Here is a 26,842-nt window from a genome sequence, read left to right as displayed (position 1 = left end):
CTGTGTTCAAGAATCAACATACTGAACTAGGAGAATCAATAACACTATCTAAATTCTAAGTTCCTATAGATGCCAATCATTCTAAACTTCAAAGGATAAAGTGAGATGCCAAAACTGTTCAGAAGCAAAAAGCTAATAGCCCCGCTCATCTAATTAAGATTGATCTTCATAGATGTTTTTGGAATTCATTGTATATTCTCTTCTTTTTATCCTATTTGATTTTCAGTTGCTTGGGGACATGCAACAATTTAAGTTTGGTGTTGTGATGAGCGGATAATTTATACGCTTTTTGGCATTATTTTAGGTAGTTTTTAGTATGTTTTAGTTAGTTTTTATTATATTTTTATTAGTTTTTAAATAAAAATCACATTTCTGGACTTTACTATGAGTTTGTGTGTTTTTCTGTGATTTCAGGTATTTTCTGGCTGAAATTGAGGGACCTGAGCAAAAATCTGATTCAGAGGCTGAAAAAGGACGGCAAATGCTGTTGGATTCTGACCTCCTTGCACTCGAAGTAGATTTTCTGGAGCTACAGAAGCCCAATTAGCGCACTCTCAATTGCGTTGGAAAGTAGACATCCTGGGCTTTCTAGCAATACATAATAGTTCATATTTTTCCCGAGATTTGATGGCCCAAAACTGCATTTCAAATCAGTATAAAAATTCTGGCGTCAAAACGCTAGAACTGGCATAAAAGCTGGAGTTAAACGCCCAAACTGGCACAAAAGCTGGTGTTTAACTCCAAGAAAAGTCTCTACATGTAAAAGCTTCAATGCTCAGCCCAAACACACACCAAGTGGGTCCGGAAGTGGATCTCTGCATTAATTACCTATTTCTGTAAATCCTAGGCTACTAGTTCTCTATAAATAGGACCTTTTGCTATTATATTTTCATCTTTTAATCTTCTTTTAATCATGCTTTGATGATTGAACCCTCTTTGGGAGGCTGGCCATTCGGCCATGCCTAGACATTCTTTTATTTATGTATTTTCAACGGTGGAGTTTCTACACACCATAGATTAAGGTGTGGAGCTCTGCTGTTCTTCATGAATCAATGCAAAGTACTATTGTTTTTCTATTCAACTCAAGCCTATTTCTTCTCTAAGATATTCATTCGCACACAAGAACCTGATGAATGTGATGATTATATGACACTCATCACTATTCTCACCTATGAACGCGTGCCTAACAACCACTTCCGTTCTACATGCAAACAAGCTTGAATGTGTATCTCTTGGGTTTCTAATCTAAGATTAAAACCTTCGTGGTATAGGCTAGAATTATTGGCGGCCATTCCTGAGATCCGAAAAGTCTAAACCTTGTCTGTGGTATTCCGAGTAGGATCTGGGAAGGGATGACTGTGACGAGCTTTAAACTCGCGAGTGTTGGGCGTAGTGACAGACGCAAAAGGATCAATGGATCCTATTCCAACATGATCGAGAACCAACAGCTGATTAGCCGTGCGGTAACAGCGCATTTGGACCATTTTCACTGAGAGGACCGGAGGTAGCCGTTGACAACGGTGAAACCCAACATACATCTTGCCATGGAAAGGAGTATGAATGATTGGATGAAGACAATAGGAAAGCAGAAGTTCAGGAGGAACAAAGCATCTTCATACGCTTATCTGAAATTCTCACCAATGAATTACATAAGTATCTCTATCTTATTTTATATTTTATTTATCTTTTAATTATCAATTCTCCATAACCATTTGAATCTACCTGACTGAGATTTACAAGATGACCATAGCTTGCTTCAAGCCGACAATCTCCGTGGGATCGACCCATACTCACGTAAGATTTATTACTTGGACGACCCAGTGCACTTGCTGGTTAGTTGTGCGGAGTTGTGACAAAGAGTTGAGATTACAATTGTGCGTACCAAGTTGTTGGCGCCATTGAAGATCACAATTTCGTGCACCATTACGCTTACGCGTACATTGCTTTTTTTTCATCCGCGCGTACGCGTCACTGACGCGTACGCGTCGATTCAAAATTTTCAACTCCAATTTCTGGGTTTGGCATCACGCACGTTGGAGGCAACATTGGACTCCAACGTTCGTTTTCCACATGTATGCGTACCGTGCGCTTCCGCGCAAAATGGTCAAAATGCTTATTTATGCGTACGCGTGATGCACGCTTCCGTGCAGATATCAAAATTTGCTTTTTTACGCGTACGCGTCATAGACGCATACGCGCCACTCAAAATTCATTTAGCTCCAGAATTGAAGTTTTTATCACCACGTTGGGGGTAACATTGGATGTCCAACGCTACCTTAAACGTTAGCATCAGCAACCATGCAGAGAAGTGCTCTGTTTTCTCTTCCAACTTTGAGGCAACGTTGATGGTCCAACTTGGCCACCAACATTGTTTCCTCCTCATCCTTTCCATGCTCCTTCTTCAACCATCCTCCATGCTTTCCTTCACCTATCATCAACCAATGAATGCATCAAAGCCTTGCTAAAATCATGAGAATTCTTATCATTCTTAGCATACAAGTAATCATAGCATAAATCATCATGAAATTGCATCAAATTACTCATGGTTGAATGAATATAGGCATACGTGAATTTCTACCTAATTTGCTTACTTATAGCTCAAGAAAGTGCATAAAACCTACCAAAAACAAAGAAAAAGGCTAGTGAAACTAGCCTAAGATGCCCTGGCATCAAAGCTCACCTAGCCATATATACATCCTTACCTTTAACCTTAGCCCCATTACAACCTTGAAAAAACCTCATGATATTTGCATATGTACATTAAGTATTTCTTGATTGGAATTAGAGGAGAATTGAGTGAATTGACCATAAACACTTGAGGGACTAGAGTTCATACACATATCCGGTGAGGGTTCAATTAATCAATTCTATATTTTCACCTATGATTATTGTTTATCTTGCAAGTTTGGTTAAATTCTTTTATATGACTCAATTCAATTGTGAATAGGATTTGGTTATAATTGCTTTAGCCCTTGGTTGTATATAGATACTTTCTTGGAAATTGATTTACTTGGACTAATTAAATACATATAGATAGTTAGATAGTATAAGGTATAATAGTTACATAAATATAGATAGATTGCATATAGATAGTTACATTGAATAATTGTTGATTCCCCTTCTTATCTTCCTTTGGTATAGCATGAGGACATGTTATTGTTTAAGTATGGGGATGTGATGAATCCACATTTCATGATATATATTTGCTTTATTTAGGTGGATTTCATCAACTTTTCTTGCATTTTATGCATTGAAATAGCATAGTTTCATAAATTCTTCCTAAATTGTACTTCAAAGTAAAAAATATGCTTTTTAGGCCTTTTAATTGCTAAATTTTATTCACTTTAATCCCATTTTATGCCTTGATGTGTTTGTTCAGTAATTTCAAGCTTATAAGGCAAGTGTGGATTGAAGAAGTGAGGAAGGAAACCATACAAAGTGGAAGAATTCAAGAAATGAAGGATTTAGAAAGCTGCCAATCTTGACCTCTCTGTACTAAATTGATTATAACTTGAGCTACAGAGGTCCAAATGAGGCGGTTCCAGTGGCATTAGAAAGCTAACTTCTGGGGCTTCAAAATGATATACAATTTGCTATAGTGGAAATAAGTTTAAGTGTGCATACGCACAAGTCCTGGCATGTGAGCTTATTAATTGCAAATCGCTGGGGCAAATTCTGGGCCTCCATAACCCAGTCCAACTCATTTCTGAAGTTATTTCAAGCCAAAGTGAAGAAGGATGAAGGGGGGAGCAATTAGGTTTAGGTTTTATCATGTTGTAGGTCATTTTCTAAAGAGAGAAGCTCCCCCTTCTCTCTAGAATTTAGGTTTTCTTAGTTAATTTTCCTTTAATTTTAGTCTTTAATTCTTGTTTTAGTATAGTTTTGTTTATGTTTTCAAGCTTTCTTGTCTTGATCATCTTCATCTCTTTTGTTATTTTCTCAACTTTGCCATTTTTAGTTTATGAATACTATTGTCAATTTTGATTTTATTAATGCTATTTTGATATTTTATCTTTCTTTAATGCTTGTTGAGTTTCTATTATTATTCTCATGCAATTGGTAGTTATAGATTTTATTTTATTGCAATTTATGATATTTTCCCTTTTATGAATGATAGGTGTTTGACAAAATGTCTCTTCTAGTTTTGTATAGTTTTTCACATTCTTGACTTGGAATTGGGTAATTAGGTGAACTTGAGTTATGGATATCCATTCTACATTGTGTTAGGATTGTTAATTGGTTTGGTTTCCATTGACGCTAGTCTTTCACTAAGTTAATTAGTGAGTTGAATAGGACTTATGGATTGAGATCAATTATTCCCTTTTGACTTATCCTTGATGTTAGGATAGACAACTTAGGATTAATCCTATGCAATTACCATGTTTGTGGTCCATAACTAAGATAGGAATCCTCAATTCCCCAATCCTTGCCAAGAGTCCTTTTTGCCACTTGATTTCCCTTTTTGCTTTACTTGCTTTGAGTTTTAATTACCTTGCATGCTTATTCACTTTCTTGCCTTTTAATTTTCTTGCCACTTGTAATCACAACCCCAATTCCCTCATAGCGAAAAATATGACACTCATTTGCAACTCCTAGGGAAGACGACCCGAGACTTAAAACTCCTGGTTTATATTTTTTTTTTGGATTGTGACATCTTTTGATTCTAAACTTTGATTGAAAGGATCCATTGCCGGTTTGGACTATATTTGCAATGGAAGAAATTCTAATTTTGTCTAAATTCCAAATCGGCACAAATTTTCACACATCAAGTTTTTGTGGCGTTCAACGCCAGGACTTGTGTCTCTTTGGGCATTGAACGCCCAGCTTGTATCCCTTTACTGGCGTTCAACGCCAGTTGTTGTGCTTCTTTGGGCGTTGAATGCCCAGTAAGGTCTTCCTTACTGGTGTTTAACGCTAAGAATGGTTCCTCTTTAACGCCCAGTAAGGACTTCCTTACTGGCGTTCAATGCCAGATTACCCCATTTAGCTCCGGCCTCAGCTTCTACAGTGATGGCCTTCCACTCTTCTCTTGGGTTCACTTCAATGTTACTAGAAAGAGTGTTAGGAGGGTTTTCAGGAATTCTCTTGCTCAGCTGACCAACTTGTACCTCCAGATTTCTGATGGAGGACCTAGTTTCTGTTATGAAACTGAGGGTGGTCTTAGAGAGTTTAGAGACTATGGTTGGTAAGTCAGAAAGGCTCTCTTTAGAAGTCTTCATCTGTTGCTAAGAAGATGGGAATGGTGGTCTGTTGTTGAACCTATTCTAGGATCTTCCACCTTGATTATTGTTGAAGCCTTGCTGAGGCTTCTGTTGATCCTTCCATGAAAGGTTAGGATCATTTCTCCATGAGGAGTTGTAGGTGTTTCCATAGGGTTCTCCCATGTAGTTCACCTCTTCCATCATGGGTTGATCTGGATCATAGGCATCTCCACCATATGAGGCTTCATGAGTGCTGCTAGTTGCAGCTTATGATCCAGTCAAATGCTGAGAGATCATATTGACCTGTTGGGTCAAGATCTTGTTCTGAGCCAATATGGCATTCATTTGTTTCCTTAGAATTTCGTAGATTTTCTTATATTTTCAATAAAATTTCTTATGTTTTCTAGTGAATTTTCTTAACTAATCAAGGGTAAACTATCAAACATGTACTCGAATAATTTTATCGCTGACAAAAATGCACTCAAATTTTGCTATCAACAAAAATACCCTCAAATAATTTAAAATCGCGACAAAATATCCAACATTTAATATTTATTTGTCAAAATTACTTTAGAGATTGAATTGTGATGTGATTTTTTGCAAGTATGATTAAAAAAATTAGATATTTTTATTCTTAAAATTTGGTAATTTTTCTCTAACTATATATATTTTTTGTGATTTTTTAAAAGTATTATTGGTTGTTTGCAAAAAATCACAAAGAAATATATATACTTAGCAAAAAATCTCCAAATTATAAACATAAAAATATCTCATTTTTCTAACCATGCTTGCAAAAAAACGTATCGAAATTCAATCTCTAAAGTATTTTTTGAGAAATAAACATTAAATGTTGGATATTTTATCGCGTTTTTAAATTATTTGAGGACATTTGTGTCGATAAAAAAATTCAGGTGTATTTTTGTCAGCGACAAAATTATTTGAGTGCATTTTTGGTGGTTTATCCATTAATCAAATATTTGGAGTTGTGTGAGTATTATTGTATTTTCAGGTGTTTTGGCCTAAAATAATCAAGAATTAAGGCTTTTTAGAAAGAAACACGAAATCGGTTCAGGGACGGTTCAACTAGACCCAAAGAGCATGTGAACCGAATGCCCAACCATCAGCATGGGTGCCTAGAGGACCAAACACACAAGCCCGGCATGCCTTCTTAGAGGAGCATGCAAGCCCAGCGGCCATACATGCAAGCCCGGCATGCATCCTTAGCTTCTAACACAAGCCCAGTGTGTCCCCTTGCAAGCCTGGCGTGCAATTATCCTAGAAGGAGAAACTGGGCTTACGCCCAAAGTAGAAGATCACAAGCCTGGTGTGCCTCAAGCTCAACTCCCATTATTCAATTGTTCAACACTTGACAAGGATCAAATTCAATTATCAAATTATTAGAAGCCTTAATCACATTCAAAGATTTGAAGATTCAAGAGGTTAGTTATTATTAATTCCTTCTAGAAATATAAGAGATTTATAAGAGATTTGGTTGTTAGTATTTGTTTTTAGATTAGATTTGAATTATTGTTTTAATTTGAATTTGAAGAAAGTAGTTAGCTATCTTATCTTTCTGAAGGATAAGATTAAGGTTAGTTTTGAATTTGAATTCTAGAACATAGTATATAAATAAGTGAACCTTATTCACGAGAGGAGGACCATTCTGATAATTAGGATTAGTTTCTATTATGAGTCATTAAACCTCCTTGTTGAAGGTTAGGAACTCTGTTTGGCTTTAGGATTAATAAAGTAAGTGTTTTTTTTATTTCAATTCATGCTTTTTTGTTTTTTCAAGATTAAATTTTGTTCTTCATTAATAATGGTTAAAACTATTGGGAAACATTTTAATCTGCCTAGGATTCTGATTTTATATTTGGAAAAATTAAATTTCGAAATTAGCTTAAAACTCATCTCATAATCTTCACTTATCTAGATCTAGTTCGAATATGTGACATATAATTCAGCTAGTGATAGTTCTTGAATGTTGTGCAGGGTAAAATCGAAACTGTTCTTCACCTCTTCTCTCGATTAGTTAACCGTGGAATGGATGATTAATTAGGTTTAGAGAAATTAAATCACTAATGGATTGGGATTTAGTTACAAATGATTTGCTGTGAAAATATTTTTGCATGAATTAAATAAGAAAGCATAAGCATTGTTCTTCTAAGAATTAAACATCTTCAAATCCTTCAACATTTTCATCATTGATTTTCTCTCAACTACAATCATCCTCCTGATTCTCTTCTTCTATTCTTCTTATTCAAGATCCACAATCTGAAATTTAAGGTTTCATCAATCTAATTAGATATTTAATTAGACGTTGCTTGCCTCAATCTGTTAATCCTCGTGGGAACAATATATACTCCTTGTAGTATTACTTGAACAATCCGGTGCACTTGTCAGTATCCATGAACTTTAATTTTCGCTCATAAGAGAGTTAAGAAAAAACTAAAAGAATGGAAAGCTAAGTGTCTATCCTTGGCAGGGAGAATCACCTTAACTCAAGCAGTGATAACACCGACACTCAATTTTGACATGATGTATTCTAAAATCCCAAAGAATGTGTGCAATGAAGTTCAAAAGCTTCAGCAAAGATTTATATTTGGGGGGGGGGACTAGCAAAAAACTTCATATGGTGAAATGGGATGTTTTTTTTTTGGTAATGAAACGGAGATAAAATGCCCAAAAAGAAACCTAGATACAAACTAAGCGGGATAAGGTAATCCCTTTTTCATCAGCATTAATAATCCTCCCCAGATCAGAAGGAGGTTGATGAGAGGACTTTTGATGGTTTAGAAATTCACAAATGAAGTCTCGTTGTAAAGTATAGTTTCTAAACCAAGCAATAATACTTTCATACAAAAGATTATTTGTCACTAAAACAAACTCCTAAATTTATAAACCGAAGTATTGAACCTCGGGTCGTTCTCCCTAGAAATTGCAATAAAGTGCCTTGTTATTGGTTATGAGTTATATTTGGGATTTTTGGATGAGAAACATGAAAAGTAAATGGCAATGAAAATAAACTAACTAAAAAAAAGTCTTGACAAAGGTTGGTGGTCAAGGATCTCTATCCTAATCACTAACCACAATATGAGAATTGGCAAGGATCAACCCCACTAAGTCATCCTCTAACTAATAGTAAAGGAAAGTCAAGTGAGCTATGTCAATCCAAGACCATAAGTCCTAGTTCTCCACCAAATCAATTAGTGAGATCTAGAGTTAATGGCTCCCAATCGTCAATCACTTGGACATTAGTTACTCAAGAGTTCCTAAGTTACCTTCCCAAGCCAAGAACATAAAGTTCTACTCTAAAATCCAACCAAGCATTTTATCAAACACTTGGAAGGCATAAAAGGAAAGTATAGTAAAAAGTGCAAGGAAAGTAAATCTACACTACTCAATTGCAAGAAATTAAACAACAACAAATCAAATGAACAATAAAGGAACATGAAAACATAAATTGTATTGAAATGAAAATAGAAGAAACAAAAGTGCATGAACATAAAAGTAAAGGATTACAAGAATTAAATGCTAAACTAGAGAGGGAAAGGTAGAATAAGAAGAATTGCAAAAGGAAAAGTAAATCAAAGCATGAAATTAACCTAGATCTAAGAATTCCTAATATAGATCTAACCTACTCCTAATCCTAGAGAGAAGAGAGAGCTTCTCTCTCTAGAAACTAACTAAAGCATGATAAAACTAAAATAAAACTAAACTAATGACTAGATGTCTCATCCCCCTTCAATCTTTGGGTCAAATAGCATCAGAAATAAGTTGGATTGGGCCCACAAGGCTTTAGAATTTGCTGGCCACGTATTGCTTTAAGTGGATCATATGGCAGCAACAATGTGTGCGCGTAAAATGCACGTACGTGTCATCATACATATCGCAAATATGACAAATTTTATATCGTTTCAAAGCCCCGGATGTTAGCTTTCCAACACAACTAAAACCGCATTATTTGAACCTCTGTAGCTCAAGTTATGGTCATTTAAGTGTGAAGAGGTTAGCTTGACAGCTTTTCGATTCCCTCATTTCTTCATGAGTTCTCCATTTTTACATGCTTTTCCTTCATTCCCTTGATCCAATATTTGCCTCCTAAAGCTGAAATCACTTAAAAAACATATCAAGGAATCTAATGGAATCAAAGGTAAATTAGACTTAGCTATTTTAAGACCTAAAAATATGTTTTTACCCTTAAGCACAATTAAAGGAGAAGTTATAAAACCATGCTATTTCATTGGATAAATGTGGGAAAAGATGATAAAACCCTCTAAATTCAACACAAGGTAAACCCTACAAATGGGGTTTATCAGAGGTATATTCCAAAAAATAAAATCAGCTTCCACTGTTAAACTCTTTTTTGTCAGGTAATCTGCACACATATTACCTTCTCTATATATTTGAACAAAATGAATATTCCAATTTCTTCTTTTTAATTCGTATATCTCTCTGACCACAACATTAGGGTGGGAGGCCAAACTTTCTCCCTTGTTGAGAAGCTTTATCACTACTCCAGCATCTATCTCTACCACTATTTTTCAAAAATCCATTGTCCAGGCTAACTCTAATCCCTCCTTCACACCACAAAGTTCCAACATGAAAGCTGTTCTGACTCCGATTTTGTGAGAGAAGCCCGTTATCCAACGTCCCTACTCATTTCGTAAAATTCCTCCACAACCGATAGTTCCTAGGTTGCCTTGAGCTATTCCGTCAGAGTTCAATTTGATCCATCCTGCCAAACGTGGGGGGTTCCATCGAACATTCCTCTCAATTCTTCCTCTTCTCTGCCCGATGAGGTAAGCTTTCTCAAGTGCTCTTTTAATTTCCTTGGCTTCTTTATTAATTTTTGCATATGGTTGCATTGGTCTTATATACTGTTGTTCATGAATTTCTTTGTTCCTCCATTGCCAAATTCTCCAACAAGCTGTGATAAACACATCCCTCCAATCTAACTCTTCATCTTTTCCCAGTTGCTATTGAAGATTTCTTTCTATCCAATTATCCCATTCCAATTGAAAGAAATTAGGAATTTCTTCTGTTTTAATTAGGTTCACCCAAATTGTTGAAGCCTTCGGGAAATTTCTTAGCACATGAAAGATGTCTTCTTGTCCTCCAGTACATAGCGTACAGTCCCTTGCTCCTCCAAAAATTCTAGCTCTTCTTTGATTTATCATAAATTTCTCGTGCATGGCTGTCCATAAGAAAATTTTTGCTCTTTGTGGTCCTCTCCAACTCCAAAGTTGTTTCCAAACAGTTTTCTCCTCACTTGGCCATTTTCTGAGTTCTTTGTAGGTAGAGTTAATAGAAAAATTTTCATCGTATGACAGTCTCCACCCTCTTCTATCATCATCATTTTCGGCTTGAGGTGGTGGTTTGCATATAATTTCCATCACAATCTCAGGAGGCAAGTTCTGATTAAGTCTATCTATGTCCCATTCACCATTTTGCTTGGTCCATTCCCACACTAGGCTTTCAACATCCACACTGTCCGGATTTAACGCTTTATTTATGAGGATCCCTTTATTCTCTAACCAATTTCACTTCCAAAAAAGTGTAGATAATCCATTTCCAATGTAGTGAATAGAACAGTTTAAAAATGTAGGCCATAGCTTTATAGTTTCTCTCCACAAGGGTGAGTCTCCTTGTTTTCCTTGCATAAGATTATTCAATCTATTTCCTCTGAAGTGCTTATTAAAAAAGACTTGAACCCATAGTGCTTCCAGATTATCTAGAGCTTGCCAAATAATTTTTAGTAGGAAAGCATCATTCATAGTGTTGATCCTTCTAAATCCTAGTCCTCCCAAATGTTTCAGTTGACAAAGGGTCTTCCAACTTATGAGATGTATTTTCTTCTTTTCTGGTTCATCTCCCCATATAAAGCTTCTCTGCGGTTTTTCCACCTCTAAACAGATTCCTCTTGGTACTCTTTCATGTTGCATGCTGAAATTAAGAGCTAAGCTTAACACCGATTGAGCTAGTGTAAGTCTTCCCGCAAGTGATAAGCACTTACTCTTCCACCTTTTCAATTTGTTATGGACTCTTTCTAGTATATCTTTGAAGTTCTCTTTCCCTTTTCTGTTACTAGTGATCATAGCCCCCAGATAGCGGCCTAAGTCCCTTTGTTCTTTAAAACCTGAATATTTAGTGAGTTTATCCCGAATGTCCTTATTGGTTCTTTTAGAGAAAACAATAGAGGATTTTTTTACATTGATCTTCAGTCCAGATGCTTTGGAAAAGGTTTTAATTACCCCTGTCACTTCCTTAATCTGATCCATTGTTGCTTCAGCAAACAAGAGAAGGTCATCCGCGAACATAAGGTTGGATATGTCAGGTCCTTCCCTTCCCACTCTAATTGCCTTCCATAAACCTCTCTAAACACGGTCTTCTATAAGGTGAGAAAGTTTGTCCATGCCAATGACAAGCAGGTAAGGAGAGATGGGGTCTCCCTGTCTCAAGCCACTTTTAGGCACAAACTCTTTCGTTCTATTACCATTCAAAATGACGCTGTAAGAAACCGTTTGGACACAGTTCATAATCAAATTGACTAGGTAGCTTGGGAAATTAAATTCTTGAAGTCTTCTCATCATGAAGTTCTAATTTACCCTGTTATATGCTTTCTCAAAATCAGTTTTGATGGCTATAAATTGCTTTTTTCCTTTCATTCTTCTCATGGTGTGCATCATCTCCTTAGTAATCACAATGTTGTCTTGGATTTTCCTTCCTGGAATAAAGCTAGATTGGTGAGCCGCAATTTTGTCATTAAGGTGAGGCTTTATTCTATCAACCAAAATCTTAGTTATAACTTTCTAGCACACATTGCAAAGAGCAATAGGTCTGAATTAACTTATAAACTCAGGGTTGTTGAGCTTAGGGACAAGCATCAAGAGGCTAGTGTTGCTTTGTTTTATCTATTTTGGTTCAGTCCAGCAGGTGTAGATGAAATTGCATAGCTTCCCTTTCATTATCTCCCAGTTGTTCTTGTAGATGAGAAACGGAAGTCCATCACTTCCTGGTGCCTTGAGCGATCCGATGCTAAAAATATCTCTTCTTATTTTCATTTCCTTCGGCATAGCTATGAGTTTCCTACAATCAGAGATACTGAAATTAGGCATCGAACTTGATAAATTATCAATTGGAAAAATATTTACCTGTTCTTGGTATAGGTCTTGGAAGTTTTTGAGGACATGTGCTTTTAGCTCTTCTTCTTCGATCCAGTTTCCCTCTTCATTTCGAAGCTTTTGAATTCTGTTTTTCCCCCTTCTGATGATGGTTTTGGTGTGGTAGTATCTTGTATTTCTATCTCCTTCTACTATCCATTCCTGTCTTGATTTTTGCATCCAAAAGGTCTTTTCCTTATCTAGAATTTCATTTAGTTCTTTGTTCAAATCTTGCTCCAATTTGTCTAGATAGGATTTACTCCGTACGTGTTGCTTCTTTGTATGCCCGCAATCCTGTTGAGAAGTCTTCTTTTAACTTTGAAGATGTTCCTGAATATTTCCTTATTCCCCTTTAGTAAGTCTTTTTTAAGTTCTCCAATAGCTGTCAATAGAGAATTTTCTTTGTTCTAACTTGTTCTTAGGCAGTTTTGAAAATCTGGATGTAACTCCCACATGGCTTCAAATATGAGCGGTTTAGTATAACTACCATTTCTTTCCTTTTCACATTTGATAAGAAGAGGGTGATGGTCGGAATTGGTTCTAGTAAGAACTTCAACTGTTGCTTGTTGGAATCTAGTTCTCCACATAGGGTTAGAGAGTGCCCTATTGATAAACCCTAATTTTGTGGATTATCTTGTGCTTATTTTAGAGGATTTTATCACCTTTTCTCACATTTATTCAATGAAATAGCATGGTTTTGTAATTCTCCTTTTAATTATGCTTAAGTGTAAAAACATGCTTTTTAGGCCCTTAAATTGGTGATTTTAATTCACTTTAATTTCATTCGGTGCCTTGATGTGTTTATTGAGTGATTTCAGGTTCATAAGGCAAGTATTGGATGGAAGAAGTAAAGAGAAAAGCATACAAAGTGGAGAATGCATGAGAAAACAAGAATTGGGAATACTTCAATGGGCGCACAAGCGTACAAGGCGCGCGCGTGCAGAAGTGACATCGCATAGCGACGTGCACGCGTACAAGGCGCGTATGCGAGGATGAAGAAACAGCCAATCGATGCGCAAGCGCACATGGCGCGTACGCGCCAATACTCGCACGTGACCCACTTAAAGGCAAAACGCTGGGGGCGATTTCTGAGCTGCCCAGGCCCAAATCCAACTTGTTTCTGAGTGTATTTCATGTAGAATTGAAGTCCAAGCAAAGGGAGAGCAATTAATTAGTCAACATGAGCCTTTAGTTAGTTTTCTAGAGAGAGAAGCTCCCTCTTCTCTCTAGAATTAGGTTAGGATTAGGTTAAATTGCCTTGGATCTTGAATTAATTACTTGATTTCATCTTGTTTCTTTTACAATTTCTCATTTCTACATCTCGATTTTCTTAGTTGTAATGTTAATTTCCCATTTTGCTCTCTTGTATGTTGATGAACATTGTTGGATCTAATCTCCTTTTAATGCAATTTCATGTTTCTATACTTCTTTTATGTTAATCTTGCTTGCTATTATTGACTTCCTGCTTGTGATAGTTATGGGTTTCCTTAATTTTAGCATTTTGTGATGTTTACTTTTATCGCACATTAGTTGTTTGATAGAATGCTTCCTATAGTTTTTGAGTAGTTCTCTTGACCCTTGGCCTAGGCTAAGGGGATTGAGTGATCTTGAGTCCTTGGGCTTCATTGAATTGGTAATTCCAGAACCCTTGGGGATCAATTTGATAACCATTGACTCTACCCTACTACTCAATTGATTAGTAGCTAGGTTGGAACTTATGGATTGATGTTGATCAAGCCATTTGACTTACTCCAAGCCTAGGAGTAGACATTACATACTTAAGGCTTTAGTGAGTAGACTTAATGAGCTCGGTTCCTCTTAATTATCAATATTTGAATTGTTGACAAGGATAGTGATCTCAGTTACCTAAGTCTTAGCCAAGCATTCTTTATCTTGCCTTTCCTTAATTGCTTGCTTGATTTATCTTTTCTTGTTCCTTTTATCAACCAAACCCCTTGTTCTTCATAGCCAATAATCATTCATTTCATTGCAATTCCTTGTGAGACGACCCAGAGTCTAAATACTTCAGTTAATTCTATTTGGGGTTTGTACTTGTGACAAAACCAAATTTAATTTGATTCGAGGATTAACTATCGGTTTGGACTATACTAACAGTGGAAATATTTTGCGGAATTCCGAACCGGTAGAAATCCGCGTGTCAAATTAATGGTGCCGTTGCCGAGGATTTGCAATGGTGCTATGTTATTGGCTATTGTATATATTGGGAATAGCTTGATCTTTGGCTTGTTTGTTAGTTTTTTCCAGATGTAGAATTTTGCTCTCTTTGTTTCTTATTAATATTTGTTTTTATTTTCTTTTGACACGATGAATTCTCATCCTTTTGGCTATGAGTGTGGTTCAAACTATGTTGTAGGAAATGGAAGCTTCAATGAGGATGTGCATCAAGGATTTGGAAATCAAAGATGGGAGGAGCCCCAAGCTTGTGGACAACCTTCTTTACAACAACCTCCTCCGAACTCTTATGGGTATAATCTTAATCCTAATGCATACCAATCCAATGTGTGTGATGACCCTTATTATGATTGTCAACCACAACCACCACATGCATATGAACCCCCTCCTCAACATAGCCCCCCACCATACTCACAAACCCCATACCACCATCCACCTCTATATGATCCCAACCCGCATACACCATACCAACCACCATATCAACCATACCTAGAACCACCACAATTTCCACACCAACACTCCCAAGAACCATAAAGTCCACACCCACCACCTCAAGAATTTTACCAATATGAACCACCTTCCAATTACAACAACCTTCCCTCAAATAATGAACTCTCTCTTCCACCACCACCTCCCGATGAAACCCTCATGTTAGAATTGAGAGATCTTGAATCTCATATCTTAAGGCGACAAGAGGAGGATGAAAATAAGTTCAAGGAGTTAAGAGCAAAGATGGCTAGCATGGTAGAAGCCGTGAGTCACCTAACATCCCGCCTAAGCTCATGCATCCTAAGTACTACCGTTGTTGAATATGGAGAAACAATCAAGGAGTCTAGTAAGGGAATGAACTTGAAGCTCCATGGTAAGGAAGAGGAGTTAAAGCAAGAAGTGCAACAAGAGGAGAGGGTAGAGATTAGTAAACAAAAGGTAGTAGTGGGTGGATGTTTAGGATATGTTGAGCACATAAAAGAATCTCGAGTTGAAGAGCCTTCTTCCACGGAGTTTGGAAGAGATGCTAAAGAGGAGAGTGATATTGCGAGAGTAGACAGAGAATTGAAGGAAATTGACCAAGAAGTGGATTCCATCATTAGTGATTTTTTGCCCACATTGATCAATTCCCTTGACGATCTTGTTGAGCCTTCTCCCAGTGGATTAGAAAGCAATGTTGAGGAGGATGTGCAACCTCTAAGGCCTATTGTGAGTGAAGAATTGGAAGAAGTGTCCCAAGCAACAAGCTCCCTTATCTATGATGATTCCGCACCAACATATGACCCTTTCGAGTTTGATGATGATGTAGACTTAACTAGACCTCCTATCTATGATGAGAGTGATGGGGAAGGGATAGAAGAAATTGGTGAATAAGAAAGTGAACTTGAGGAAGCTTGGCAAGAGGAGGAACTTGAAAAACCTTGCCAAGTGGTGGAAGCCTCTAGAAGAGGATGGATAGGAGTGAAGCGTGCTTTATCAAAATCATTGGGAACCCCTCCACCTAGGTTGCCATCCAATCCTTCATTTGAGTGGATAAAACTTTTAACTCTTAGCTTTATTATTCCACTTGAATTTGGTTTGCTTGAGACGAATGGCCAACTTAGGGTGCTTTGTGGAATTAAGGGAAAGCGGAGGATGTTTAGTGGTAGGTGTTGTAAATCTAGACTCATTATGGTTGGAAGCTCAAAATTGAAGAGCATGGATTGGTGTAGTACTCAATTAAATGGGTCTAGGAGGGTAGTTTGGTGCTTTCATGAGAATTCGCCTTTCTTGTCACCCGGACGGAATCAAGGCGATCAATTCAAAGATGGGTGTGAAAATAAGATATGGGACCCTGGATCACAACATGAAAATCAATTTTGGGAGCTCATATCTTGGAAAGAACCTCACCCAAGCTTGGTGAAGATGGTTGGAATTTCTGACGACCGATTAAAGGACAAGCATTCTTGGAGGTTCAAGGATAGATACAAGCATAAACCACCTTGACAAGGAGCCTCCCAATTATCCAACTTAAGGACTTAAACTAAAAGTGCTTGGTAGGAGACACCCCACCATGGTAAACTCTTTCCATTCTTTTGTAGATATAATGAATGAATGAATCGGGTTCTATTGTATATAGCTTCCTTACCCCCTTAGTATATTTTGCCTTGCTTGCTAAGTTGTTTATACACTCTATGCCTTAATTAAGGATAATTCTTTGAATTTGAGTTTTTGCTTGGGTTACAAGTTTCCTCAATTTGTTTGAAAAATCCCAAAAAATTCAAAAAATATGTTTGATTTTGCATTTTAGCTAGTTTTAGAGTCCTAGAGGAGATTGGAAGGATTATGAGCTCTTCTTGGTGTTTCAAAAAAAAGAGAGAGAGAGAGAGAGAGAGAGAGAGAGAAAGAGAGAGAGAGAAAAGTCACGCGCAAGCGCACAGTGTGTGCGCGCGTCGGCTATGCATTTCACACTCTCTGGGCCAAGGACCAGAGAGTTGTGCCACTTTTGGGCCAACTCTGGGGCTTAAGCCACGTGGATGCGTACATGACGCATCCGTGCCCCCTTTGCGTCTCCCTACCTACACGTAGGCGCACCTAGCGCCTCCGTGTCCCATCATCGCCCAACTCATCCACGCGGACGTGCACAGTGCGCGCGCGCGTCAATGCGTTTTTGCATCACCCAGGCCAAAGACCCGAGAGTTATGCCAACTCTGGGCCACTTTTGTGCCTTTGGCCTAACTCACCTGCGCGGACGCGCACCGTACACGTCTGCGCCCATTCCCACATCTCCCATCCATGCGCAGGCGCATGTGACGCTCCCGCGCCACTTCTTTATTCTCCTACCCATGCGGACGCGCACGGTGCACGCACGCGTGGATTCAAAATTTCATTTACCCCAGGGACACGAAAGCCTTAGAATTCACGTACCCTCACCCTTTCCCCTAACGTCTCTTCCTCTCCTTTCTCCCTCCATAACCACCATCCTTTATCCTCTCTGCAACCATCACCGAGCACCTCCGGCGACGCCATTTCCGCTGCCATCACCCTCACTCCTCTTCTCGTCCCCAATCTTCGTTCCTCTCACTCACTCCGTCACTCTCAACTCCGTTGCCGCTGCCACCCCGACCTCCATTGTCGCTGGCGAGCACCCCGCAACCACCACCAACCCTCCTTCTTCTTCCTCCACCCAAGGGCCATCCTCAGCCCTTGTTCAGAAACCCTGTTCCCCCGTCTTCCCCTCCTCGCCGTTTTACTGCTCCGCGCCAACGCGACCACCTGCGCCACCGTGAGCACCGCTGCTGGCAGCACTACCTTGCTGCTCCCTCTTTCCATTTCTTCCTTTCCCCGTTTTTTTTCTTCTGCTATACTTCTCAGGTTCCCCTGCTACACCCCTGTTTTTGCTTTTCCTTCAAATAATTCTGTTTGTTAACTTTCAGTTAGTTATTGCTTAATTTTGCATGCTAGGTTAGATAGAATTGTATGCGGTTAGGTAGTTAGGATGTGGTTAGAGGATTCTAGGCCTGATAAGTGCTCTGTTCTTGTTTATTTTCTGCATATTGAATGCTTCACTGGATGATGGTTAGTGTGCTGTGCTGGTTTCTATTTTATCTGCCTTGCTTTACTGCTGCCTAAAAATATGTAATCCATACTCTTACCATGTTTCGTTGCATCCTTGGATTCATATATGAATTTTACTGCTATTTGCAATCCGGGAACATCCGTTTTACTACCAGAATGCTGCCCAAATTTCTAGAAAATCATTTTGTTCTTAACTTGAAACCTAAGACTTGAACTTGGCACTTTTCGAAGTGAGTTTTGCCTGACTTCAACAAGTTCAATTCTTAGGTTACTATGGTTGGCATTTGGTGTGGTATTTGTAACCCATTAACTTACCGGCAAGTGCACCGGGTCATACCAAGTAATACCTCAGGTGAGTGAGGGTCGATCCCACGAGGATTGATGGATCAAGCAACAATGATTGATTGATTAGCTTAGTTAGACAAACAGAAAAGAGTGTTTGAATATTCAAGGAGCATTAAACAATCGTACAGAAATTAAAATAGTAAAGTAAATGAGTTGGGAATAAAATATGGAGAAAGCAGTTAAGGCTTCAGAGTTATCTATTTTTCCGGATTAACTTTTCTTACTAACTATTTTAATCATGTAGGATTTAATTTATAGAAAACTATATGTGACTAGACCCTAATTCCTTAGACCTTTCTAGTCTCCTCTAAAATTCATTAACTGCCAATTCCTTGGTCAATTAATTCCAATTAGAAGCTACATGATCAAATTCCAGTTTATATGCCACAAAAACTCTAATTACCCAAAAATAAAAGGATTATATGTCATGTATCCTGTTAAATCCAGATAATTAAAATTTTAGGAGAAATTGTTTTCAAGCTGTTGTTCAAGTAAAGAGCTTTTTCAAGTTATACAAGAACTCAAATAGAAAGAGGGTCATACTTCCGTTCCGCCCAAATTCATAAGATAAAGAGCGAAAACAATTCTTAAATTATAAATCCATACATGAATTAAAATAGAAAAAGCAATAAAATCAATCCATACAAATAGACAGAGCTCCTAACCTTAACAATGGAGGATTAGTTGCTCATGGTTCAGAGAGAAAAACTAGGATTGTAAATTGGAATGGAATAATGTTGTTCTGGATCCACCCTGTTGGAATCCCTTTTATATCTAATCCTAATAATTTAAAATCTATTATCTAAAACTAAAATCATATCTTTCCCCAAAAATAATATTTAAATTTAAATTTGAATTAATTAACAAGTCTTCAGTTGATGGGTGGGGACCACTTGTTTTGTCCATTCTGCAGCTTCTAATCTGTGTTTTCTGGGCTGGAAACTGGGTCAAAACAGCCCGGAAATTGCCCCCAGCGTTTTTCTGCATTTTCTGCACGTGGCGCATGTCACGCATACGCGTCGATGGTCTTTTCCGCGAGTCATGCGTACGGGTCGGTCACGCGCACGCGTTGCCTTGGAAAGCGCCAAATCACGCGTATGCGTCGCTCCTTGCTGCCATCTCCTTTGATTCTCGTGCTACAGAAACTCCATCAATTCCAGCCGAACACTACCTAAAATAAACAAAATTGCAAAAGACTCAAAGTGGCATCCATATTGGCTAAAAGATAATTAATTCTTTATTAAACTCAACAAATTAGATGCAAATTCACTAGGAAAAGATAGGAAAGATGCTCACGCATCACAACACCAAACTTGAACTGTTGCTTGTCCTCAAGCAACCAAAACTAATATAAGCATAGGATGTGAATTTGCATGAGAATGAGAGTTCGATTAAGCTCATGTCTCTTCTTATAGTGGGATTTACAACTGCAATCCTGAATAGTTTTGGCATCTCACTTTATCCTTTGAAGTTCAGAATGATTGGCATCCATAGGAACTCAGAATTCAGATAGTGTTATTGATTCTCCTAGTTCAGTATGTTGATTTTTTAGCACAGCTACTTTATGAGTTTTGGCCGTGACCCTAAGCATTTTGTTTTCTAGTATTACCATCGGATACATAAATGCCACAGACACATAACTGGGTGAACCTTTTCAGATTGTGACTTAGCTTTGCTAGAGTCCCCAGTTAGAGGTGCCCAGAGTTCTTAAGCACACTCATTTTGCTTTGGACCACGACTTTAACCGCTCAGTCTCAAGCTTTTCACTTGACACCTTCACGCCACAAGCACATGGTTAAGGACAGCTTGATTTAGCCGCTTAGGCCAGAATTTTATTCCTTTGGGCCCTCCTATCCATTAATGCTCAAAGCCTTGGATCCTTTTTTTATATTTTTTTTCACAAGCTTCGTGTTTTTCACTGCTTTTTCTTGCTTCAAGAATCAATTTTATGATTTTTCAGATTATAAATAACATTTCTCTTTTTTCATCATTCTTTCAAGAGCCAACAATTTTAACATTCATAAACTTCACTATCAAAAATATGCACTGTTCAAGCATTCATTTAGAAAACAAAAAGTATTGCCACCACATCTAAGTAAATAAGACTACTCTTAAAATTAACTTAATTTCTCATGCAATATATCACTTCTGTATTTTTTATTTGAATTCAAGCTCAGTGAGTAATACATGAGATATCTTTTCAGAATTAAAGCAATTAAGAGAAAACTAAACTAGACCTAGAATTCTAACTAATAAAGGATCATGCAACAAACAAAGCAAAAATAGCAGAAAACCGGAACATAATATAGAAAAAGAAGGGAGGAATAAAAAATGAAAGGAACTCAACCACCTTAGTTATCCTTAGCAGATGACACGCACGCGTCAAGGACGCGTTCGCGTGAACAAGTTTTGTGCTTCTAGCACACTTCCAGCGCTACTCCCGCTCAACTCTCTGTCAAATTTTATTTTTCACGCACATGCATATGACGCATACGCGTCAGCGATGCTTGCGCGTCATGTGCTCCTTTTTTTTCTCCAGTTCCTGTTCTAAAATAGCTGCATGATCAGAAAATTAGTAAGAATTCAATAAAAATCAAATAAGGAAGAAAACTACTACTACGAAAAAAATAGCTAAGGATACGAAATATCGGGTTGCCTCCCGACAAGTGCTTCTTTAACGTCACTAGCTTGACGGTCAGTTCTGCTAGTTCAGCAGATGGGTGAACCTCTGGCGATCAATATCGCCTCCAAGATAGTGCTTCAACCTCTGGCCATTCACTGTAAACTTTCTGTCAGAATTCTCTTCCTGTATTTCCACATGACCATATGGTGAAGCTCTGGTAACCATAAACGGTCCTGACCACTGGGATTTCAGCTTCCCGGGAAAGAATTTGAGCCTTGAATTATATAAAAGCACTCTCTGTCCTGGCTCAAAGATTCTGATGGCAATCTTCTTGTCATGCAGTAGCTTGGTTCTCTCCTTATAGAGCTTGGCATTCTCATAGGCTGAATATCTGAATTCATCAAGCTCATTCAACTGAAGCATCCGCTTAATTCCTGCAGCTTCTGAATCAAGATTCAGGTACCTGATTGCCCAGTAAGCCTTGTGCTCCAGCTCAACTAGCAAGTGACAGGCTTTGCCATAGACCAACTGAAATGGGGACATACCAATTGGAGTCTTGTACGCTATTCGGTATGCCCAAAGAGCATCATCGAGCTTCCTAGACCAGTCCTTTCTTGAAACACTGACGGTCTTCTCTAGAATCCTCTTAAGTTCCCTGTTGAAAACTTCAACCTGTCCACTTGTCTGAGGGTGATAGGGGGTTGCCACTTTATGATGGACTCCATATCTATGCAGAAGAGAGTCCAGCTGTCTATTACAGAAGTGACTTCCTCCATCACTAATGAGTGTCCTTGGGACACCAAACCGGCTAAAGATATATCTCTGAAGAAAGCTCATTACCACCTTGGCATCATTGATGGGTAGAGCCACAGCTTCCACCCACTTGGACACATAATCAACTGCTACTAGAATATAGTTGTTTGAATGTGAGGGTGGGAACAGTCCCATGAAATCAATACCCCACACATCAAACAACTCAACCTCAAAAATCCCCTGATGTGGCATTTCATGGTTGGCAGGGAGATTCATGGCTTTTGCACACCTGTCACAGTGCTTCACAAATTCTCTTGAATCTCTGAAGATAGTCGGCCAGTAAAACCCGCTCTGAAGGACCTTTGTAGCTGTCCTCTTACCACCAAAGTGGCCTCCATAATCAGAACCATGACAGTGCCAAAGAATCTGCTGTGTTTCTTCATCTGGGACACATCTCCTGATTATACCATCTGAACACCTTTTAAAGAGGTATGGTTCCTCCCAAATGTAGTACTTTGCATCAGTCAATAGCTTCTTTACTTGCTGTCTACTGTACTCCCTTGGAATGAAATTCATGGCCTTATAATTTGCAAAGTCTGCAAACCACGGAGCCTGCTGAATGAGGAATAATTGCTCATTCGAAAATGTCTCAGTCACAGCTGTGGGTGGTTGCACTCCTGCTTCAGGCTCAATTTTGGAGAGATGGTCAGCTACTTGATTTTCTGACATTTTCTTGTCTTTTATCTCAATATCAAATTCCTGAATGAGCAAAATCCATCTAATTAATCTTGGTTTAGAATCTTGCTTGGTTAGAAGGTACTTCAAAGCAGCATGGTCAGTATAAACAATAACCTTAGAACCAAGTAAATAGGACCTATACTTATCAACAGCATACACAACAGCTAATAATTCCTTTTCTGTAGTTGTGTAATTTTTTTGGGCATCATTCAACACACGACTGGTATAGTAAATGACATGTACAAGCTTACCATGCCTCTGTCCTAAAACAGCACCTATAGCAAAGTCACTAGCATCACACATTAATTCAAATAGTAAATCCCAATCAAGGGGAGCTATAATGGGAGCAGAGGTAAGGTTTGCTTTCAGAGTTTCAAAAGCATGCAGACAATCAGAATCAAAGACAAAAGGAACATCAGCAACCAACAGGTTGCTTAAAGGTTTAGCAATTTTAGAAAAACCCTTTATAAATCTTCTATAAAATCTTGCATGACCCAACAAACTCCTCACTGCCTTAACATTAGTTGCTGGTGGTAATTTTTCAATCACCTCTACCTTGGCTTTCTCAACATCAATCCCCTTACTTGAAATCCGGTGTCCAAGAACAACACCTTCTGAGGCCATAAAATGCCATTTTTCCCAATTCAAAACAAGGTTTGAATCTTGACACCGTTTCAAGACAAGAGATAAATTCTTAAGGCAGGATTCAAAAGAATTAACAAAAACAGAAAAGTCATCCATAAATATCTCAATAAACTTTTCAACCATATCAGAAAAAATTGAAAGCATACACCTCTGAAAAGTTGCTGGAGCATTACAAAGTCCAAATGGCATTCTCCTGTAGGCAAATACTCCAAAGGGGCACGTGAATGCTGTCTTCTCTTGATCTTGAGGGTCCACTGCAATTTGATTATATCCAGAATATCCATCTAGAAAACAGTAAAACGCATGACCAGCTAACCTCTCAAGCATCTGATCAATGAAAGGCAGGGGGAAGTGATCCTTCCTGGTAGCAGTGTTGAGCCTCATGTAGTCTATACACATTCTCCATCCTGTGAATGTTCTTGTAGGAATAAGCTCATTCTCTTCATTATTGATCACTGTCATCCCTCCTTTCTTGGGAACTACCTGCACAGGACTTACCCAAGGACTATCAGAAATAGGGTAAATAATACCTGCTTCCCATAATTTCATTACCTCTTTTTGGACCACCTCTTTCATAGTTAGATTGAGTCTTCTTTGTGGTTGCACAACTGGTTTAGCATCATCTTCAAGGAGGATCTTGTGCATACACTTAGTTGGACTAATCTCCTTCAAGTCACTAATGGTCCACCCAATAGCTGTTTTATGGCTCCTGAGCATTGAAATAAGCACCTCCTCCTCTTCAGGCTTCAGGGAAGAGTTAATAATCACTGGATAGGAACCATTTTCACCCAAGAATACATATTTCAGAGAAGGAGGTAAATTTTTGAGCTCAAGCTTGGGGGCTTCCTCCTCTGCTTTAGGCGTGTGAACTAGTGCCTTCTGGGGTGGTAAATCATCAACTTCAACTAACTCATATTCAGAAATAGGATCCAGAATGTCATCAAATACCTCAGCTTCCAGTACTTCTTGAACAAGTGGTTCAACAACATCAATTCTCATACACCCTTCAGAATCATTAGGATGCTTAAGAGTTTCAAAAACATTAAGGACCACCTATTCTTCATTGACCCCCAGGGTTAATTCACCCTTTTGTACATCAATCAAAGCTCTACCTATAGCTAAAAAGGGTCTACCAAGAATAATAGAGGATTTTACATCCTCTTCCATGTCTAATATAACAAAATCAGCAGAAAAAATAAAGGGTCCTACTTTCACAAGTAAATCCTCAACAACACCCACAGGTAATTTAATAGAAAGATCAGCAAGTTGACGAGAAATACGAGTGGGTTTTACCTCCTCAATTTGAAGCTTTTTCATCACTGAAAGTGGCATTAGATTGATGCTAGCTCCAAGATCACATAAAGCTCTCTGAATGGTGACATCTCCAATGGTGCAAGGAATCACAAAGCTCCCTGGATCCTGCATTTTCTCAGGAAGTTGATGTTGAATAATAGCACTGCATTCCTTGGTTAGCACCACGGTTTCTTGCTCCTTCCAATTCCTCTTGTTAGTCAACAATTCTTTCATAAATTTAGCATAAAGGGGAATTTGTTCAAGAGCCTCTGCAAAAGGAATGTTGATCTGTAACTTCTTGAAGACATCTAAAAATTTAAAGAACTGATTTTCTTTGGAAGCCTTCTGAAGTCTCTGAGGATATGGCATTTTTGGCTTGTATTCAGGAGCCTTTGGCAATGTAGGATGCGTGTCAAGGGAGTCAGGGAACGGGTTGTCTGCACGCTTTGGAGGGGCGTGCTCTACTTCTTCCTTTTCCTCCTCTGGAGCTTTCTTTTCAACTAGCTCTTCATTGGCCCTTGTCTCAGAACCAGCTGTTTTACCACTTCTCAATTGAATAGACTTGCAATCTTCTCTTGGGTTCACCACTGTATCACCTGGAAATGTACTTGTAGACCTCTCAAGTATTTGTTTGCTTAGTTGGCTCATCTGCACTTCCAAGTTTCTAATGGAGGCTCTGGTATTCTGCATAAAACTCCTTATCAGCTCCCAATTAGAATCTTCTTGGGACTTAGAGTTTTCCTGCTGAGGTGGTTGTTGCTGTTGAGATTGAAATTGGCAGTTATTGTAATTGTTCTATTCGAAGCCGCCCTGAGAACTATTGTTGAAGTTCTGAGGTCTTTGAGGTTGGTCTCTCCATCCAAAATTTGGGTGATTCCTCCACCCCTGATTGTATGTCTTGGAATATGGATCATTGTTGGGATTCCTAGGACCACTCCCCATGTAATTGACCTGTTCAGAAGAGGGTTGAGCATAATCAAAATTATCATTTTGCACAAAATTACCTGCCATGTCATAAGAAACTTCCTGTGGTGGATTTTGGTTGTTGATAGCTGAGACTTGCATGCCACCCATCTGTTGAGTAAGTAAATTTATTTGCTGAGACATAAGCTTATTCTGAGCAAGAAGAGCATTAACAGCTTCTGCTTCCAACACGCCTCTCTTCTGAGAGGTCTCAAAGTTCACAAGATTCCTGTTAGATGAGTATAAATATTGGTTGCTTGCAACCAATTCAATAAGCTCAATAGTCTCCTCTGGTGTCTTCTTCTTGTGCAGTGAACCGCTTGCAGAGGTATCTAAGCTCATCTTGGACATCTCACCCAAGCCTTCATAAAAGATATCCAGTTGGGTCCATTTGGAGAACATGTCTAGAGGACATTGCCTAGTCAGTAGCTTGTATCTCTCCCAGGCTTTATAAAGAGTTTCACCTTCCTTTTGTCTAAAAGTCTAAACCTCCAACCTAAGCTTAGTCAGCTTCTTTGGTGGGAAAAATTTAGTGAGAAACTAAGTAACAACCTTCTCCCACGTATTCAAGCTTTCCTTGGGTTGGGAATCTAGCCATAGCTTTGCTTTATCCCTCAGAGCAAATGGAAAGAGCATGAGTCTGTACACCTTTGGGTTCACTCCATTTGTCTTCACAGTATCACATATCTGCAGAAAATCAAATATAAAATGATTTGGATCTTCATGAGGAAGTCCATGATATTGGCAGTTTTGTTGCACCAAGGTGACCAATTGTGGCTTCAACTCAAAGTTGTTTGCAGCTATAGGAGGCACCACAATACTTTTTCCATAGAGATCCGCAGTAGGGGCAAAATAAGAGCCAAGCACTCTCCTTTGTTGATCATCCCTATTTGGATTTGCCACATTCGCATTAACAGCATTATTATTATCCATAGTGGACTCTGCAGCCTTGTAAAGTCTTGCTTGTTGTAAACGTCTCCTGAAAGTTCTTTCAAGTTCAGGATCAAAGTCCAAGAGATGTTCTTTGTCTCTGTTCCTGCGCATAAACAAACAGAAGACAAGAAAAGATGGGACTCTCTACGTCAGAGTGCAGAGAAGTCCCTGTGAGGTAACCTGTGTAAAATAATAAAATAAAAGTACTAAATAAAATAAATAAATAAATTTCAAAAATTATAGGTAGAATTAAGACAGAAAAATTCGAAAGTAACCAGAAAAATAAACAAGAACAATTAAAATAAAAATAAATAGAGGATACCAAAGTTAAATTCATAAATAAAAAAATATTAGTGCTATTTATTTAAAAATATTTTTTTATGAAAGACAAAAATAAAATAAAACTAATAAAATAAAAAAATAATGAAAGGAAACAAAAAAACGAA

The sequence above is a fragment of the Arachis ipaensis genome, chromosome B7 (assembly GCF_059453495.1).
Source record: "Arachis ipaensis isolate K30076 ecotype BB chromosome B7, ASM5945349v1, whole genome shotgun sequence".
Lineage (NCBI taxonomy): Eukaryota > Viridiplantae > Streptophyta > Magnoliopsida > Fabales > Fabaceae > Arachis > Arachis ipaensis.
Note: the sequence above shows the minus strand (reverse complement) of the source record.